The sequence below is a fragment of the Microcaecilia unicolor genome, chromosome 1, assembly GCF_901765095.1.
Source record: "Microcaecilia unicolor chromosome 1, aMicUni1.1, whole genome shotgun sequence".
Taxonomy (NCBI): Eukaryota; Metazoa; Chordata; class Amphibia; order Gymnophiona; family Siphonopidae; genus Microcaecilia; species Microcaecilia unicolor.
The window spans coordinates 563,359,354-563,372,458 of record NC_044031.1 but is presented as its reverse complement, the minus strand read 5'-3'; the positions used below and the strand labels follow the sequence as shown (position 1 = coordinate 563,372,458).

Below are 13,105 nucleotides of genomic sequence, written 5' to 3'. Positions count from 1 at the left end.
GCCTGCTTTATTAGACTAAACTTATACCATATGTGTCCTGTGCAATATTTATAAAGTACACATGCTGTGGTAGTATTCATCTGTATAAATTAAACACTTAAGTGCTAAAGACCCTGTTTGCTAAGGTGCGCTAGCATTTTCAACGCATGCTAAAAATTAGTGTGCACTAATGCTAGAGACACCCATAGGAATATAGGGGTGTCTCTAGCGTTAGTGCACACTAAAAAGGCTAGTGCGCCTACAGCGCAGCTTAGTAAACAAGGCCCTAAATGTTTTAAATATTTTCCCCCACAAATATCCTGTATGCATGAACAGTAGCCATTAGGGATGCGCACAGGCAAATATTTTTGGTTCGATTTTGCAGTTTTCAGTCTTTTTTTCAATTTGTTTCAGATATTCATTTTTATAAAACAAAATCATTAGAACTTTTTAACATGGGCAAATCAGTTAATTCATATTTTTTATGCACTAATGAAGACAAATCCCTAGCAGCCATATTCAACTTTGTAGCACAAATTACTTTACATAGGGCCCTATTTACTAAGCCGCGCTGTAGGCGCACAAACCTTTTAGTGCGCGCTAAAGATAGACACACCCATAGGAATATAATGGTTGTCTCTATCATTAGCGGACACTAATTTTTAACATGTGCTAAAACGTTTTCGCACCTACAACACGGCTTAGTAAACAGAGCCCATAGAATGGTATCTGATTGGCCCATCAGTGTGTATGTATCGAAGTACCTCAGACTGGTGAGATATCTGTAGGGGTGAGCTCAAGACAGGATTAAAAACATAGAGGGGTCTTTTACTAAAGAATAGCTCGAGTTATCTGCAGCAGGGCCCATATTGTGGGGAGTGGGGAATGTATGATGCTTAACTAAAGTTCCAGTTGAAAGTTCTGAAAATATGTTAATTGTTATAGGACTGGGTTAATATGGATCTTCCAATGAAAAACATGATGCAGAACTAGGAAGTCTTGTTCCTAAAAATGCAACATTAAAATTCATTGTACTAGTGACTGAAAGAAATTGGCCCCAGAGATTCAGGTACCTTCTCAGAAATGCCGGATCAGTAAGGATAAAGATAATCATTCTTCATGATTTAAAACTGTAGATAAATGCCATTTTTCTGTTTTACAGAATTTTGAGGACAAGACCATGTTATGTTAAACCATTTGTTCTCCTACACAAGTACAGTTGTTTTTTTTTAAATTTTTAGAAGTCTTTATTGAACATTGTTAATTCTGAACATAGCGTACCTAACACATTCTCAATACAAAATTACACATAGCAATGTGCCAAGTACATAACAAAGAATACACAATAGAGTTTGCAATGCATAATCAAATACAAAATATACTTCAACTTTTTAGTTTTTATTTATGAGTAACGTCCCATTCCCTGCCTATCACATAAGTACCAGTTTTTATTGTTCTTGAAATGGAAACGGGTGGATGGGGGCGTGGAATAACTATATGACCAGAAGAAATGCCACACTGGATCAGACGACATTTATTAAGCCCAACATATTGGTCCAGGTCAGAAGCACCCAAAAGGATCCAAAGAATAGATCTACCCTTTGTTAGTTAAACCCAAGGATAAGCAGGGGCTTTTCCAAGCCTACCAATCTAGTAATATTTATGGACCCTTCCTCTAGGAACCTGTATACTTTTAGCAAGGAGACTTTTTAAACCTAGCTATGTTAATGTCTTTTACCACATCTTCCGGTAACAAATTTCACAGCATCATGTGAAAAATTATTTCTTCTGGTTTGTTTTAGCTCCATAGAATTTCCTCTGGTTTTGGTACTGTATTTGACAGGAGAAAAAGCCATGCCCTATTTACTCAGTCCACCCCACTCAAGATTTTATATACTACTATCGTATTTCCTCTTAGCTGTCTCATCTCCACACTGAAAGCCCTAAGTGCTTGAACCTTTCCTTGAACTGTTCCATCTCCTTTCTCATTTGTGTTGCCCTTCTCTGGACCTTTTCTAGTTTTTATGTTGTCTTTGAGATGAGGTAATTAGAATTGCACATAATACTCAACGAGCTTGCAGCATGAACTGATACTGAAGTATTATAATCTGTTTTATTTTCCATTTCTTTCCTAATGATACCTAGCATTCTATTTGCTTTATTGACAATCTGGCACACAGAGCCAAGGATTTGAAAGACTTGAAAGAGAGCAAATTATCAATCAGCTTCTGAGCAAATTGTTAATAGAAACAAAACAAACTGTTTGAAGTGTCTGTATATAAATGCTAGAAGCCTAAAAAACAAGATGGGAGAGTTAGCACTAAAAAAAAAAAAAGTAGGTATAATAAGTATTTCTGAGACCTGATAGAAGAAAGATAACTAATGGACATTGTCATACCAGGGTACAACTTATATCACAGTGATAGGATAGAGCAAATTGGTTGAGTGTATATGTTGGAGGATATTGAGGCAAATAGAATAAAAGTCCTGCAGGAAACAAAATACATCTTTGAATCCTTATGGATAGAAATCCCATGTATAAAGGGTTAAAGAATAGTGATCGGATTATACTACCATCCACCTAGTCACAATGAACAGATAGATGTTGAAATGTTAGTGGAAATTTAAGGAAGCTAACAAATTTGGTAGCAGAGTAACAGTGGGTAATTTTAGTTACTCTGAAACTGATTGGCTAAATGCAGCATCAGAGCATGCTAAGGAGGTAAAGTTCCTAGATGAAATAAAGGATTGCTTCATGGAGCCGCTGGTTCAGGAACTGACAAGAGGGACAGCAATTCTAGCCCTTAGTGGAACACAGGATTTGGTGCAAGAGGTACAGTGCTGGGACCACTTGGCAACAGTGATCATAACATAATCAGATTGATTTAATAACTGGACATTACTGTGTTCACATTTAACTTTCAAAAAGGAGACTATGATAAAATGAGGGAAATAGTCAAAAAAGATTAAAAGGAGTGGCTGCAAAGTTAAAAGTTTACATTAGGTTAGGATGAGGTTCAAAAATAACATCCTGGAAGTCCAGATCAGATATATTCCATGAACTAAAAAAAAAGGCGGAAGGAAGGCCAAACATATTGCATGGTTAAAAGGTGAGATGAACAAGGCTATTAGAGCTAAAAGAACATCTTTCAGAAAAAGGAAAAAGAATCCAAATGAAAATAGTAGGAAACAGCATAAGGAATAGCACGTTAGATAAGGAAGGCAAAGAGAGAATTTAAAAAGAAGTTTGCCTTAGAGTACATTCAAAGTAAGAAGATGGTAAGAGAATCAGGCCATGAATTATTGAGGGACAAAAAGATTCACTCAGGAAGGAAAAGGCCATAGTGGAGCAACTAAATGAAATTTTTTTTTTAACTTTTAAATTTATCTTTATTACTTTTATCATTCATACTATACATATGAGTGAAATTACACAAATTTGAAATTCATTCAAAATATGAAAACAAAATCCATTTTACAAGTATATTCTACTGTCGTCCACAATATTAGGTAATTGATCCAAGAACAGAAATATACATACTGAATTAACAAGTAGTTTCACTTAACAATTAAATCAAAAGTAGTTTCATTCCCGAGTAGTTCCCTGAAGCCTGCCATACAGTGACTAAACTTGTACATTGACCTCTTCTCTACTTATTAAGAAATCTTCCAACTGTTTTGGTTCAAAAAACTGATATTGTTTTAACTGAAATTTAACTCTACAGATACAAGGGAATCTCAAGAGCATATCTGCTCCAATTGCAATTACTCTTGGCGCAACATTAAAAACAACTTTCGCCTCTTTTGAGTTTCCCTTGACAAATCTGGAAAAACCCTTATTTTTGAACCCAAAAACTCAGAATCCAAATGTCTTAAGGAAAGTTTAAGAACTGCGTCCCTATCTATTTCCAACGCAAAGGTAACCAAAAGGGTAATTCTCTGAGTTATAACCTTAAGAGAGGATTCAAGGAACGCGGTGAGGTTCATTGCACCCTGTTTTTATAAATTATCTGATGCTTTACCATCAGCTTGAAGATAAAAAGCACGAGTTATAGGGGGCAATGCATTCTCAGGCATTCCCAGAGTCTCCATTAAGTATTTTGTTACCATTTGAATTGGGATAACTAAGGGAGACCTAGGAAAATTTATAAATCTTAGAGTCCTGTCGCTTCTTCCTCTTTAACATCAGCAAAATTCGCCCTTTCCTCTCTGAACACACCACCCGAACTCTCGTCCACGCTCTCATTACCTCTCGCCTGGACTACTGCAACTTACTCCTCACCGGCCTCCCACTTAGCCATCTATCCCCCCTTCAGTCTGTTCAGAACTCTGCTGCACGTCTCATATTCCGCCAGAACCGATATACTCATATCACCCCTCTCCTCAGGTCACTTCACTGGCTTCCGATCAGATACCGCATTCAATTCAAGCTTCTCCTTCTTACCTACAAATGCACTCAGTCTGCTGCCCCTCACTACCTCTCTACCCTCATCTCCCCTTACGTTCCCGCCCGTAACCTCCGTTCACAGGATAAATCCCTCCTCTCAGTACCCTTCTCCACCACCGCCAACTCCAGGCTCCGCTCATTCTGCCTCGCCTCACCCTATGCTTGGAACAACCTTCCTGAACCCTTACGCCAAGCCCCCTCCCTGCCCGTCTTCAAGTCTTTGCTTAAAGCCCACCTCTTCAATGCTGCGTTCGGCACCTAACCCTTACCGTTCAGTGAATCCAGACTGCCCCAATTTGACTGCCCCTATCGGACCGACCGTTCACTTGTCTATTAGATTGTAAGCTCTTTGAGCAGGGACTGTCTCTCTTTGTTAAATTGTACAGCGCTGCGTAACCCTAGTAGCGCTCTAGAAATGTTAAGTAGTAGTAGTAGTAGTAGAGTCAATCTTTTAGAATAATTTTCCAAATGTTCCAAGTGTCTTGAAGTGAAGTTCTTGTCTTTAATTAAGATTTGTTCCGTAAGTTCAATACTCTCTACTTTTCCAGTCAGTCGCTTAACTTCAGAGGCTTGGAATTCAGTAGTTTGTATCGGATTCAACGCAGTTTCAGACAAAACTTTAATTGTCTCCATATTTTTAACGATTAAAGTTTGCAAGGCAGATTGGGTCTTAGAAGTTAAGTCCCAAAGTGACTCTAAGGTCATTACGGCCGGTTTCTCTATCACTCCCACTGAAAATTCTGGTAGAGGGGCCTTAGATACTTGTTCCAGGGTACTCACTGCTTTCTGCAAAACAGCGGAGGCTGTTATCTGTCCCGGTCCTCTCAAGTTCTCTGCACCAGCATTCCTGTCCTGCAAACTCCCTCCCTGTTCAGCCTGCTCTCCTCCTTGGGTCAAGGTGACAGGGCTTGCTAGAAGAGTTTCCCTTCCAGGCTGTGTGGGCGCTGCACGTTCGACGGGGCTCAGGGAAGCCCCATCTACACTGCTATCCTGCGACAGCGCGCAGGTACCGGCAGAAGGAGTGGACGCCATCTCGGGACCAGAAGGTCTGCGAACCGGTCCAGCGTCGTTTGATGAAGCTGGGGCGTTCCACCTGGGACGGAGGGAACCTCCTGGACTTTACCTCTCCTCTTACCCATCGTATGATAGGTAAGTTACTCTCAACAACGGCTACAGTTCCTAGCTCTGCAGCGCGTCTGGCGAAGCTACTCAAACCTCCCCCTCCCTGCCCATCTTCAAATCCTTGCTCAAAGCCCACCTCTTCAATGTCACCTTCGGCACCTAACCACTATACCTCTATTCAAGAAATCTAGACTGCCCCAACTTGACATTTCGTCCTTTAGATTGTAAGCTCCTTTGAGCAGGGACTGTCCTTTTTGTTAAACTGCACAGTGTTGCGTAACCCTAGTAGCGCTCTAGAAATGTTAAGTAGTAGTAGTAAGTAGTAACTAAATGAATTCTTTGCTTCTGTCTTCATTGAGGAAGATATCTGTGCCAGAAATGGTATTTAATGATGATGAATTAGAGGAACTGTAACAATTCCTTGCATTCCCTGCTAACCTGGAAGATGTAATAGGGCAAATTGAAAATTAAAGAGTAGCAAATAACCTGGACCAGATGGTGTACACCCGAGAGCATTGATATAACTAAAAAATAAATTTGCAGATCTATTAGTAATTTGTAATCTGTCTTTGTAAAGTAATGTGGTTGCTGTGTTTGCCCACTTTAAATGTAATAAATAGAAATAAAACAAAAGAGCGGAAAATAAGATGATAACCTTTTTTATTGGACTGGCTTAGTAAACAAGGCCCTAAATATTTTAAATATTTTTTTCCCAAAAATGTCCTGAATGCATGAACAGCAGCCATTAAGGATGCACACAGGCAAATATTTTTGGTTCGATTTAGCAGTTTTTGGTCTTTTTTTCAATTTTTTGACAAGTTTTCAAAGGCAGAGCCACTGCCTTCAGGTCAATTGTGAGCAAAATATGACAATATCGAAATATGTATAATGAAAATTGAAAAGCATTCTAATGACAGGCTTGAGGGATAGGTTGGGAGATGGGAGGGAAGGAGTGACAGGGAGAGGTGGATGAGTAATCAGAAGGTGACAAAGCAGTACATTTTTATGGTTTGTTATGTGATAGGAAACCCAGATCCTTGTTAAGTTCTGTCTGGTAGGAATCAAAATATATCATTATTTTAACTTCTGAAATGAGGTATATAAATGTATTTTTTAGGCCTGCCCAGATGATATATGCATGTTTTAGAGTTTTAGATGTATATATCCCAGCTTTGTAAAATGGAAGAGTAGCCTGGTGGTTAGAACACTAGGTTTGATATCCGGGGCTCCCAGTTCAAATCCTACTTCTGCTTGTTATGATCTTGGGCAAGTCACTTATCCCTCCATTGCTTCATGTATAAAAATTAGATTGTGAGCCCTCCAGGGACAGGGAAATACTTGGAGGGGCATAATAGAAAGGGGCGCCCAAGTTTTCCTGAGGACGTCCTCGCAGGACATCCCGGCTAAGGGGTGGGGAAACCGGTATTATCAAAACAAGATGGGCACCCATCTTTCGTTTCGATAATGCGGTCAGGGACGCCCAAATCGTGAAATTTAGGTTGACCTTAGAGATGTAAGTATTTCTTTTTTTTTTTTTTGCTCAACTTTAAGTAGTTTGTATTTTCTAATAGTATTTTTCCAGAGAGCCTTTCCAGGAACATCAATTTATGATGACTAGGAATTGCTCACAAAATTTGTACACAGTGGAGAAAATGCTGCTTTCAAGAAGCTAACCTTTAGAGTAGCTGGTGACACCTAGAGCACTGTACACTATTCATGGTATTCAGATACTGGCAATTGATTTTAAACAGAAATACCTCTCAATATAGTGCACAAATAAATCCTTGCTCTAAAAGTCTAGATTCATAATGTTCTTCGGGCCTCTTAGAAACAGGCTTTGGCAAATCCTGTAAATTGCTCTCCTTCTTTGGTCTGTAGCACTAATCCAAAAACTCATGTTGCAGGTTTCTTCTGTAACATTACTTGCTTGATTGCACAGCTGGGGTTAAGGCTGAGCAATCTTCTCAAGCAGCCCCGGTTGCTCTCTGCCTTTAGTCCATACTTTTAAGTCTGACCAAAATCACCTCCCCCACAGGGGAATATCTTCAGCCTCCAACAAACATCAAAACACAGCAGAATAAAAAGAAGTCCTCTTGCTTATGGACTCTGTTTGCATCAAGCTCACCCTTAGCTGCTTGTTTTGTACAGCATCTGGTCTGTGGAACTTTTGTCCTGGTTTTCACTTTTCTAGCTCTAGAGCACTAGGTTTAGGGTTCAATGTTCTGGGTAATTTCTACCCATGGATTTTTCTAGGTAAACAGGCTTCCTTCTGTCCTGCTTCCCCTTTCCCTTATGTAAGGGTCCATGCCCCGAGGTTCTCAGCCCAATCCATCTCACTCTCTTCCTTCTTGCCTCTGACCTCTATTATACATCCCAGCTGGGTTTCAGGAAGATTCTTTACCCCATCCTGTTGTCCTAGTTCTGGAATTAGGTCAGTTAACTGGCTCCCCTTATTGCTGGCCTGATTAGGAACTATCTTTCCCATAATTCACAGTTCCTCTTCCTTTTGGGCTGGGTTTTACCTGCATCATCAAGCCAGTCTGTCTGGCCCTTCCCTGAGGGTCATAGTATCTACAACTGCCTATCACATAAGTACGTAAGTATTGCCATACTGGGACAGACCAAAGGTCCATCAAGCCCAGCATCCTGTTTCCAACAATGGTCAATCCAGGTCACAAATACCTGACAAGATCCCCCAAAAGTACAAAACATTTTATACTGCTTATCCCAGAAATAGTGGATTTTTCCCAAGTCCAATTTAATAATGGTCTATGGACTTTTCCTTTAGGAAGCCATTCAAACCTTTTTTAAACTCTGCTAAGCTAACCACCTTTACCACATTCTCTGGCAACGAATTCCAGAGTTTAATTACACGTTGAGTGAATAAATATTTTCTCTGATTTGTTTTAAATTTAGTACTTCGTAGCTTCATCGCATGCCCCCTAGTCCTAGTATTTTTGGAAAGCATAAACAGACGCTTCACATCTACCCGTTCAACTCCACTCATTATTTTATAGACCTCTATCATATCTCCCCTCAGCCACCTTTTCTCCAAGCTGAAAAGCCCTAGCTGCTTTAGCCTTTCCTCATAGGGAAGTCATCCCATCCCCTTTATCATTTTCGTCGCCCTTCTCTGTACCTTTTCTAATTCTACTATATATTTTTTGAGATGCGGCAACCAGAATTGAACACAATTTTCGAGGTGCGGTCGTACCATGGAGCGATACAAAGGCATTATAACGTCATCATTTTTGTTTTCCTTTCCTTTCCTAATAATACCTAACATTCTATTTGTTTTCTTTACCGCAGCAGCACACTGAGCAGAAGGTTTCATCAACGACGACACCTAGATCCCTTTCTTGGTGCATGACATAGCTTTAATTCGGGTTCCTCTTTCCCACATGCATCACTTTGCACTTGATCACATTAAACGTCATCTGCCATTTAGACGCCCAGTCTCCCAGTCTCATAAGGTCCTCTTGTAATGTTTCACAATCCTCCCGCGATTTAACGACTTTGAATAACTTTGTGTCATCAGGCTCCTTCTAGTGGGCATCTGAGTATAGCATCAACCCTCCTTAGCTCCTGGAATTTCCCAAGCCCCTCCCCTGGGTTGACTTTCCTCACTAGGTACAGCTCCTCCAGTGTACCTGAAAGAACAGGGCTTTAAGGACTACATTTCCTTCTATTCCTTGGGCCTCCTCAGAGCTGGAGCTGTCTGCTTCCTGGAGTTTTTGCAGCTACCTCTGCCCCATGGATTACAGCAGTGCCTTTCCTCAGATTTTTTTCCTTGGCTGCTGTTTATAAAGGTAGTTTCTTCATCTCTCTTACTTCCCCAAACACAGGTTTTCGAGAGTGTCTTACAGGGAAACATACACCCTAAGCCTTGCAGCGGGCAGTTACCGAGGTACTCTGTTATAGCATATAGTCCCACAGGCAGTCATCCATCTTCATTTCCTAAATGTGTAATCCGATTTACTCATGCAGAAAAATTCTCACACAGCTACCCCAGTTTTAACACAGATTTATCCCAGGACAACAATGCAGAAAGGGTTTCAGCTTGGGTGAATGCATGTTAGTGCAGTCATTAACTATCCTGCTGTGTCCTGCCCCACACAGTGAATTCTAGGATTTCTCCCTTAAATGGTAAACTGACCCCATCCAGTGCATCCGATCGGGGCACTATCATTTTGAAGATGGCACCTTCGGGTAAGGGGGGGAGGGGATTAGGGTTCCAACTAGACATCAGATAGGTTTATTTCACTCTCGGAGGCAGGCTTGTCAGGATGGGGGAAAGGTAGAGACATTTTTTTAAAATTCATTGTTACCCTTCCTGTAAGTGCCTGAGTCAATCACCATTCAGGCACTGACAGGAAAGGTGACATTTAGCAATGAGCTGCAGATTACCACCATGATGTTAACACAGCAGTAATTTGCATGCTCATTGATTATAGCATGCCATGGTAACTTTTTTTTTTTTTTTTTTTACAATAATTTCAAGGTAGAGTGAAGGCTGTACTCTGTTGTTTTCTGTTTGGGCCCCAAAGTGAAGAAGTGAAAGTGTAATGACTGTTCTTCTGTTTAAGTATTATAAACAAACTATGGTTGCTTTTGTAGCTAGTAACAGAAGGGATAAAGAAAAGTCACTTAACACTACTGCTGTTTTTCACTTGAATTTTATGTACTGTAACAAACTTTCTGCATGTCACAAGAAAAGTATGGCTTAGTGTTTGCTGGGTTGAAACTAATTAAATCACCACCTTTGGTTTTAGAAAGTTACCTTTGTGGCTTGTATCTATCCTTCTCACTGACAGCAGCTGTTACAGGATTCTCAGTGGAGGAGGGTAGTTAGTGGGGTCCCGCAGGGGTCTGTGCTGGGTCCGTTGCTTTTTAATGTATTTATAAATGACCTAGAGATGGGAATAACTAGTGAGGTAATTAAATTCGCCGATGACACAAAATTATTCAGGGTCGTCAAGTCGCAGGAGGAATGTGAACGATTACAGGAGGACCTTGCGAGACTGGGAGAATGGGCGTGCAAGTGGCAGATGAAGTTCAATGTTGACAAGTGCAAAGTGATGCATGTGGGTAAGAGGAACCCGAATTATAGCTACGTCTTGCAAGGTTCCGCGTTAGGAGTTACGGATCAAGAAAGGGATCTGGGTGTCGTCGTCGATGATACGCTGAAACCTTCTGCTCAGTGTGCTGCTGCGGCTAGGAAAGCGAATAGAATGTTGGGTGTTATTAGGAAGGGTATGGAGTCCAGGTGTGCGGATGTTATAATGCCGTTGTATCGCTCCATGGTGCGACCGCACCTGGAGTATTGTGTTCAGTACTGGTCTCCGTATCTCAAAAAAGATATAGTAGAATTGGAAAAGGTACAGCGAAGGGCGACGAAAATGATAGTGGGGATGGGACGACTTTCCTATGAAGAGAGGCTGAGAAGGCTAGGGCTTTTCAGCTTGGAGAAGAGACGGCTGAGGGGAGATATGATAGAAGTGTATAAAATAATGAGTGGAATGGATCGGGTGGATGTGAAGCGACTGTTCACGCTATCCAAAAATACTAGGACTAGAGGGCATGAGTTGAAGCTACAGTGTGGTAAATTTAAAACGAATCGGAGAAAATTTTTCTTCACCCAACGTGTAATTAGACTCTGGAATTCGTTGCCGGAGAACGTGGTACGGGCGGTTAGCTTGACGGAGTTTAAAAAGGGGTTAGATAGATTCCTAAAGGACAAGTCCATAGACCGCTATTAAATGGACTTGGAAAAATTCCGCATTTTTAGGTATAACTTGTCTGGAATGTTTTTACGTTTGGGGAGCGTGCCAGGTGCCCTTGACCTGGATTGGCCACTGTCGGTGACAGGATGCTGGGCTAGATGGACCTTTGGTCTTTCCCAGTATGGCACTACTTATGTACTTATGTACTTATATACTGGTTGAAAACTGTTGTTAGAAGTGACCCTTTATTATTTTAAAAAAAAACCCCAAACAAACATGAAAGTATGAAGAAATTTGGAAATGTCATATGTAAATGTATTCAGAAAAACAAACAGATCTGTTGAGTTTCCTGAAGCTTCTTTCTTGATTTGAGTAAGTCTACGTGTGAGAGCTTCTTTATATGGAAGCTATATGTGAAGTGAATGGTATATACAAATGGACTGTTCCCGTATATACTCGACTATAAACCAAGATTTTTGGACCCCCCCCCCCCCCCCCAAAAAAAAAAAAAAACCACCATAAATTGAGGTCTCGGCTTATAGTTGAGTCAGAAAATTTTTTTTCCTTCCCCCCCACCCCGTACTGACCAGCAGGGTTGTCTCCTGGCTTCTGCTGCCATGGCTGACATGGGTGTGGAGCCTTGAGCATCTGCTTTAACTTTCAATCCTAGAGAGCAATGGTGGTTTTCTACTATGGAGAAAAATCAAAACCATATTTCTTGTGGTGGTAAATGTGCCCCCCCCCCCCATTACCACCACCACCACTTATACCCTTTGCTTTCTATGAAGATATTTTAATGTGTATTTTGTTGACATTGTAGGTACCATGCCATAATATGTACTGCTGTTTGAATATTTATTGCTATAATTGTCTTTTGCCTATGTCCAGCTTGTTCGTACTGTATATTGCCATGGGAGAATTTCTTCAAAAAGGCTGCTCATTCATGCTGCCCTTTTAAACAGTTCAGTTAAGCATCTTTTTGTAATAATGTAATTTCAAAATTACAGTCCTTGACACCAGCCCAGATACATGAACAGAGAGATTTATTTTAGGTTACTCCAACTGGAAGAATTCTGTGCACAGCAATAATTTGTTCTTGCATTATAAAGCCATTTTAAAAGCTGCAACATTTTCTGTATATTATAATTGTTGCATGAATATTTTGGCCAGAGTAGCTTATCTGTCACCAGGCATTTATCATCTGTTCACAACTATTTGAGTCCTGACACTGGCTCTGTCCATGAAAGTTTACAGTACAACAGCTCTGGTCAGTGTGATATTTATTCAATAAATTTCATTTCTAGTGTAATAAGTTGAAGCCTGAAGGGCCATGGTTGGGGTTCTCAATCAGGACCTTGGTGGTGTATTGAATGATGACCATTCGCTTTGTCACCACACATACACACTGATGTTTTTATACAGCATATCACTTGCAAGTCAAAGAACGAAGAAGAAAAAAAAAGGGATTTTGCTCAGCTGGTGAAAATTGCAAGTGTTGTTCTTGGTGTTGAGAGTACATTGATTAGTGTCATGACCTGTAGTTTTCTTGTCAAAGGATGGCTGGCTATGCATTTAATGTGTGAGTTTCACAGGTCTCCCACTTACATTGCAGTCATCCATACCTGTCTCATTATCAGATGACCAAGAACAGGCAAAAGAAGCCTGGAGGAGGAGTAGCCTAGTGGTTAGTGCAGTGGACTTTGATCCTGGGGAACTGAGTTCAATTCCCACTGCAGCTCCTTGTGACTCTTGGCAAGTCACTTAACCCTCCATTGCCCTGGTACAAAATAAGTACCTGAATATATGTAAACTGCTTTGAATGTAGTTGCAAAAA

At 40.6% G+C, this 13,105-nt stretch overlaps 1 protein-coding gene across 1 annotated transcript in view; it reads left to right on the top strand.

The window, feature by feature from the left end:
* The window catches only part of NUDCD1 (NudC domain containing 1), a 219,090-nt gene that overhangs the window by 202,012 nt on the left and 3,973 nt on the right, over window positions 1-13,105 (top strand). The window lies entirely within an intron of this gene.